Source organism: Convolutriloba macropyga, chromosome 5 (assembly GCF_964194025.1).
Source record: "Convolutriloba macropyga chromosome 5, txConMacr16.3, whole genome shotgun sequence".
Taxonomy (NCBI): Eukaryota; Metazoa; Xenacoelomorpha; order Acoela; family Convolutidae; genus Convolutriloba; species Convolutriloba macropyga.
Window position 1 is genome coordinate 63,632,361 of NC_134472.1, and position 6,748 is coordinate 63,639,108.

The following is a 6,748-nucleotide window of genomic DNA, read 5'->3' on the forward strand; positions in this document are numbered from 1 at the left end:
AAATTCTGATTTATTCATGTTGAACCCGTTCTCTCAAGGTCTCAAAGATATCTCAAACACATCCCATCTCGAAATTCTGATTTCTTCATGTTGAATCCGTATTTTTTAAGTGGCAGAGCATTCAACCAATTGGACGAACTCTTCTCTGAAGCTAATGTCACAATGAATTGTTCTTTTTTGTCCATGTCATTCAGTACTTGGTTTCTGCGCTCAATTAACGACTTCGAGTTCTGTTGTCTTATCTGTATCGTTAATTTGCTTAATTGAGGTTCGTCTTCTCGACAGGCTGCGAAGCCATCGGAACTTAGACATGAGTTCGTGTAGTCATTCAGTCGCTGATCTGGATGTTGTATATTCAGGCCTCCATGTCTGAGGGGCAGTGCCAATAATTTCCGCATTGTTTCATCGGGATTGGGTTTGCCAGTGATGTTTGTAATCAGTTCCGTTTTAATATGATTCTCGATAGTGTCAAAATGAGATTCATTATTATTATTAGTAGTAGTAGTAGTAGTAGAGAATTCGAGTATGTTTCCCGGGGCTTCAATTTGTACCCCTATGTCAGTCCAGTTTCAATTGTCAAGTGTTTTCCAATTGTTACGATTGTCACATCTGCAAATTTTACGCCAGGAGCATTTGTTTGTTAGGCCAAATTGATTCCCAGTATGCTTTTGTGATAGTATGTTGGTTTATTTTGCCTCCAAATTTTTTAATGTTTCTATTTACAACGTTGTACAGTTGTTTCTTTTGGCGGAAGTAGTTTTCATGGGATTTGACTAGACAGTTATTTTCAGTTTTCAGTTCACTTCTACAGTGTTGCCTTGTCCTCTCGTCTTCAAGCGTTTTAAAATTTGTTAGAATGTCAAATTCGTTACATGTAATAGCTATGAAGAGAAAAAGATCATGCAGTTCAACGTAGTGACAGAGTGTGAGAAGTTTTAGGCTAATGAGACGTTTTTTGTAACTTTGAAGTAAGTTTCCTAGAATTCATTTAATGGCCATGACCTGCACTTTTACAGCTAACACCTGAGTTCCAGCTGACACAAGGTTGATAGAAGTTAAGAAAACTAAATAAGGGTCTTTCCCATTATAGCCCCCCCCCAGCTTAGTGATAAGATAACCTATAGCCCCCCAATCATGTTAATTATACCATAAAGGGGGCTATAATTTCATGGCGGGGCTATAATGGGAAGACCCCAAAATAGACATTTGATTAGCTAAAGCTAGGGCTCCAAGCAATATAAAAATAATTCACACAACATTTTGAACTTGGTTATTTTACCACGTGGATAGAGCCGATAATTAATACTGACCTAAGAAAATTTTTTTGTTGTCCAGTAACTTCCAATCAACCAGACGAGCTAACCACTCTAAAGATCCTTATTTTAATTCAATATATTCTTCTGCATATTCTACTTATGATTTCAATTTCTTCCTCTGCACTAGTATTTTTACTAGTACCACGCTCAATTAACGAAAGACATAACGTATTCTGTGCGGGCTTCTGCTGTAGAATATTGGTTACTGTCATTATTTGGAATAAAAGTACCCGTAAGCATTGAGGAAAACATTGCTAACAAATGATCCAGGATAAGTATTTCTAGAACCAGTATTAAGACTTATAGAGTTTAGCACAGCAGCTTACTGTCCTTTCTTCTAAACCGTACAGTTTCCAATCATTTCTTCTAAACTTTGAGCATACATCATTGTTCAAATTTATTTATAAATGAAAAACTACACAAAAATCAGCTGAGAAAAATGATAAACAAAGACAGACAGCATTGGAACAGAAACAACGAACGGCGAAAGTAGAGGAGTCAAACGATTAGCCTCCAGTCTTCAATAAGAGCCCCCCATGAAAAGTCAATATTTTTGCACCGCCGAAGTTTCCGCGAACGAAAAGGATGGAACTCCTTACGACAGCGAAGCTGATTTTTGTCCTTAGATATATCTTGTCAGATTAGCTTAGGTTCGCCTTGATGTCTTTTCGCGCAGAGAGCTTCGATGCATTGTTTCAGCGCTTTTAAAATTAATGAGCCAGTTTCACCAGTGCATGTGAACACAATTGCACAAAGTATTGCTTTCCCAACATTAATAACCTTTTCTTAACATTGGTCCATTCTTATGGATTCATGATTCTCAGTAGTATCATCGTTACTGCTTTCCGGGCAGTTTTTTCCGGTCAGTTGAAAATTTTTACGTCAAAGTATGTTTTGTTAAACCTGGCTGCCCAAAATCTGTTGGCCTTGATGTCTAATCTCGCATTATCATCAGTCGTCGTTGTTTTACCGGCAAAGAATCCCCTTGCACCGGCTGAAGATGAGGTTCGCATTGCGACATGACAACCAAATTTGCAAAGGAATGACCAAGTTCAATATTTCCCAGGTAAAGGTTTTCTCCTTTCGGCCAGTGGAGGACTTGTGTCACAGAAAATTTGATTAGATACGCTTACTGATGGCGACTTTACTGGGTTTCAATCATAGCGAAGCGCAATGTCATCACGAAATAAGGTTTCTTTATGTCAATGCAAAATTTCTAGACGCGCGTAGCGTTCAACTAGCTTGCTCTTCCCTTTCCACCAGATGAGTTAATTAATCTACTTTTGTACTTACTCAATTCTCTCTGAATTATTTCCGAGCTCTCTTCTCTTTAATATTTCACGTTTGACTTGTCGTTGCTTTAGTTTGACTTCTGTCGCAGACACGGATAACTGACATAAGCGTTGAAACAAAATGTTAGTGTTATTTTTCAGGGCTAAATAGTTTTTGTTAAACGGTTTGTCAGACCTTAGGATGTTCAGGCCAGCCTTTTTCATTGGCAATGGTAAGAAATTCCGGTACTTTTAAGGATTGTGTCACGGATTCTTCCTAGATTTTGTTGTCCAGTAACTTCAAATCAACCAGACGAGCTAACCACTCTAAAGATCCTTATTTTAATTCAATATATTCTTCTGCATTTTCTACTTATGAATTCAATTTCTTCCTCTGCACTAGTATTTTTACTAGTACCACGCTCAATTAACGAAAGATATAACGTATTCTGTGCGGGCTTCTGCTGTAGAATATTGGTTACTGTCATTATTTGCAAAAAAAGTACCCGTAAGCATTGAGGAAAAATATTGCTAACAAATGATCCAGGATAAGTAGTTCTAGAACCAGTATTAAGACTTATAGAGTTTAGCACAGCAGCTTACTGTCCTTTCTTCTAAACCGTACAGTTTCCAATCATTTTTTCTAAACTTTGAGCATACATCATTGTTCAAATTTATTTATAAATGAAAAACTACACAAACATCAGCTGAGAAAAATGATAAACAAAGACAGACAGCATTGGAACAGAAACAACGAACGGCGAAAGTAGAGGAGTCAAACGATTAGCCTCCAGTCTTCAATAAGAGCCCCCCATGAAAAGTCAATACTTTCGCACCGCCGAAGTTTCCGCGAACGAAGAAGATGGAACTCCTTACGACAGCGAAGCTGATTTTTGTCCTTAGATATATCTTGTCAGATTAGCTTAGGTTCGCCTTGATGTCTTTTCGCGCAGAGAGCTTCGATGCGTTGTTTCAGTGTTCTTAAAATTAATAAGCCAGTTTCACCAGTGCATGTGAACACAATTGCACAAAATATTGCTTTCCCAACATTAATAACCTTTTCTTAACATTGGTCCATTCTTATGGATTCATGATACTCAGTAGTATCATCGTTACTGCTTTCCGGGCAGTTTTTTCCGGTCAGTTGAAAATTTTTACGTCAAAGTATGTTTTGTTAAACCTGGCTGCCCAAAATCTGTTGGCCTTGATGTCTAATCTCGCATTATCATCAGTCGTCGTTGTTTTACCGGCAAAGAATCCCCTTGCACCGGCTGAAGATGAGGTTCGCATTGCGACATGACAACCAAATTTGCAAAGGAATGACCAAGTTCAATATTTCCCAGGTAAAGGTTTTCTCCTTTCGGCCAGTGGAGGACTTGTGTCACAGAAAATTTGATTAGATACGCTTACTGATGGCGACTTTACTGGGTCTCAATCATAGCGAAGCGCAATGTCATCACGAAATAAGGTTTCTTTATGTCAATGCAAAATTTCTAGACGCGCGTAGCGTTCAACTAGCTTGCTCTTCCCTTTCCACCAGATGAGTTAATTAATCTACTTTTGTACTTACTCAATTCTCTCTGAATTATTTCCGAGCTCTCTTCTCTTTAATATTTCACGTTTGACTTGTCGTTGCTTTAGTTTGACTTCTGTCGCAGACACGGATAACTGACATAAGCGTTGAAACAAAATGTTAGTGTTATTTTTCAGGGCTAAATAGTTTTTGTTAAACGGTTTGTCAGACCTTAGGATGTTCAGGCCAGCCTTTTTCATTGGCAATGGTAAGAAATTCCGGTACTTTTAAGGATTGTGTCACGGATTCTTCCTAGATTTTGTTGTCCAGTAACTTCAAATCAACCAGACGAGCTAACCACTCTAAAGATCCTTATTTTAATTCAATATATTCTTCTGCATTTTCTACTTATGAATTCAATTTCTTCCTCTGCACTAGTATTTTTACTAGTACCACGCTCAATTAACGAAAGATATAACGTATTCTGTGCGGGCTTCTGCTGTAGAATATTGGTTACTGTCATTATTTGCAAAAAAAGTACCCGTAAGCATTGAGGAAAAATATTGCTAACAAATGATCCAGGATAAGTAGTTCTAGAACCAGTATTAAGACTTATAGAGTTTAGCACAGCAGCTTACTGTCCTTTCTTCTAAACCGTACAGTTTCCAATCATTTCTTCTAAACTTTGAGCATACATCATTGTTCAAATTTATTTATAAATGAAAAACTACACAAACATCAGCTGAGAAAAATGATAAACAAAGACAGACAGCATTGGAACAGAAACAATGAACGGCGAAAGTAGAGGAGTCAAACGATTAGCCTCCAGTCTTCAATAAGAGCCCCCCATGAAAAGTCAATATTTTTGCACCGCCGAAGTTTCCGCGAACGAAAAGGATGGAACTCCTTACGACAGCGAAGCTGATTTTTGTCCTTAGATATATCTTGTCAGATTAGCTTAGGTTCGCCTTGATGTCTTTTCGCGCAGAGAGCTTCGATGCGTTGTTTCAGCGCTTTTAAAATTAATGAGCCAGTTTCACCAGTGCATGTGAACATAATTGCAAAAAGTATTGCTTTCCCAACATTAATAACCTTTTCTTAACATTGGTCCATTCTTATGGATTCATGATACTCAGTAGTATCATCGTTACCACTTTCCGGGCATTTTTTTCCGGGCAGTTGAAAATTTTTACGTCAAAGTATGTTTTGTTAAACCTGGCTGCCCAAAATCTGTTGGCCTTGATGTCTAATCTCGCATTATCATCAACCGTCGTTGTTTTACCGGCAAAGATTCCCCTTGCACCGGCTGAAGATGAGGTTCGCATTGCGACAAGACAACCAAATTTGCAAAGTAATGACCAAGTTCAATATTTCCCAGGTAAAGGTTTCCTCCTTTCGGCCAGTGGAGGACTTGTGTCACAGAAATTTTGATTAGATACGCTTACTGATGGCGACTTTACTGGGTCTCAATCATAGCGAAGCGCAATGTCATCACGAAATAAGGTTTCTTTATGTCAATGCAAAATTTCTAGACGCGCGTAGCGTTCAACTAGCTTGCTCTTCCCTTTCCACCAGATGAGTTAATTAAGCTAATTTTGTACTTACTCAATTCTCTCTGAATATTTTCCGAGCTCTCTTCTCTTTAATACTTCACGTTTGACTTGTCGTTGCTTTAGTTTGACTTTTGTCAAAGACACGGATAACTGACATAAGCGTTGAAACAAAATGTTAGTGTTATTTTTCAGGGCTAAATAATTTTTGTCAAACGGTTTGTCAGACCTTAGGATGTTCAAGCCAGCCTCTTTCATTGGCAATGGTAAGAAATTCCGATATTTTTAAGGATTGTGTCACGGATTCTTCCTAGATTTTGTTGTCCAGTAACTTCCAATCAACCAGACGAGCTAACCACTCTAAAGATCCTTATTTTAATTCAATATATTCTTCTGCATATTCTACTTATGAATTCAAATTCTTCCTCTGCACTAGTATTTTTTACTAGTACCACGCTCAATTAACGAAAGACATAACACATTCTGTGCGGGCTTCTGCTGTAGAATATTGGTTACTGTCATTATTTGCAATAAAAGTACCCGTAAGCATTGAGGAAAAACATTGCTAACAAATGATCCAGGATAAGTAGTTCTAGAACCAGTATTAAGACTTATAGAGTTTAGCACAGCAGCTTACTTTCCTTTCTTCTAAACCGTACAGTTTCCAATCATTTCTTCTAAACTTTGAGCATACATCATTGTTCAAATTTATTTATAAATGAAAAACTACACAAACATCAGCTGAGAAAAATGATAAACAAAGACAGACAGCATTGGAACAGAAACAACGAACGGCGAAAGTAGGGGAGTCAAACGATTAGCCTCCAGTCTTCAATAAGAGCCCCCCATGAAAAGTCAATATTTTCGCACCGCCGAATTTTCCGCGAACGAAAAGGATGGAACTCCTTACGACAGCGAAGCTGATTTTTGTCCTTAGATATATCTTGTCAGATTAGCTTAGGTTCGCCTTGATGTCTTTTCGCGCAGAGAGCTTCGATGCGTTGTTTCAGCGCTTTTAAAATTAATGAGCCAGTTTCACCAGTGCATGTGAACACAATTGCACAAAGTATTGCTTTCCCAACATTAATAACCTTTTCT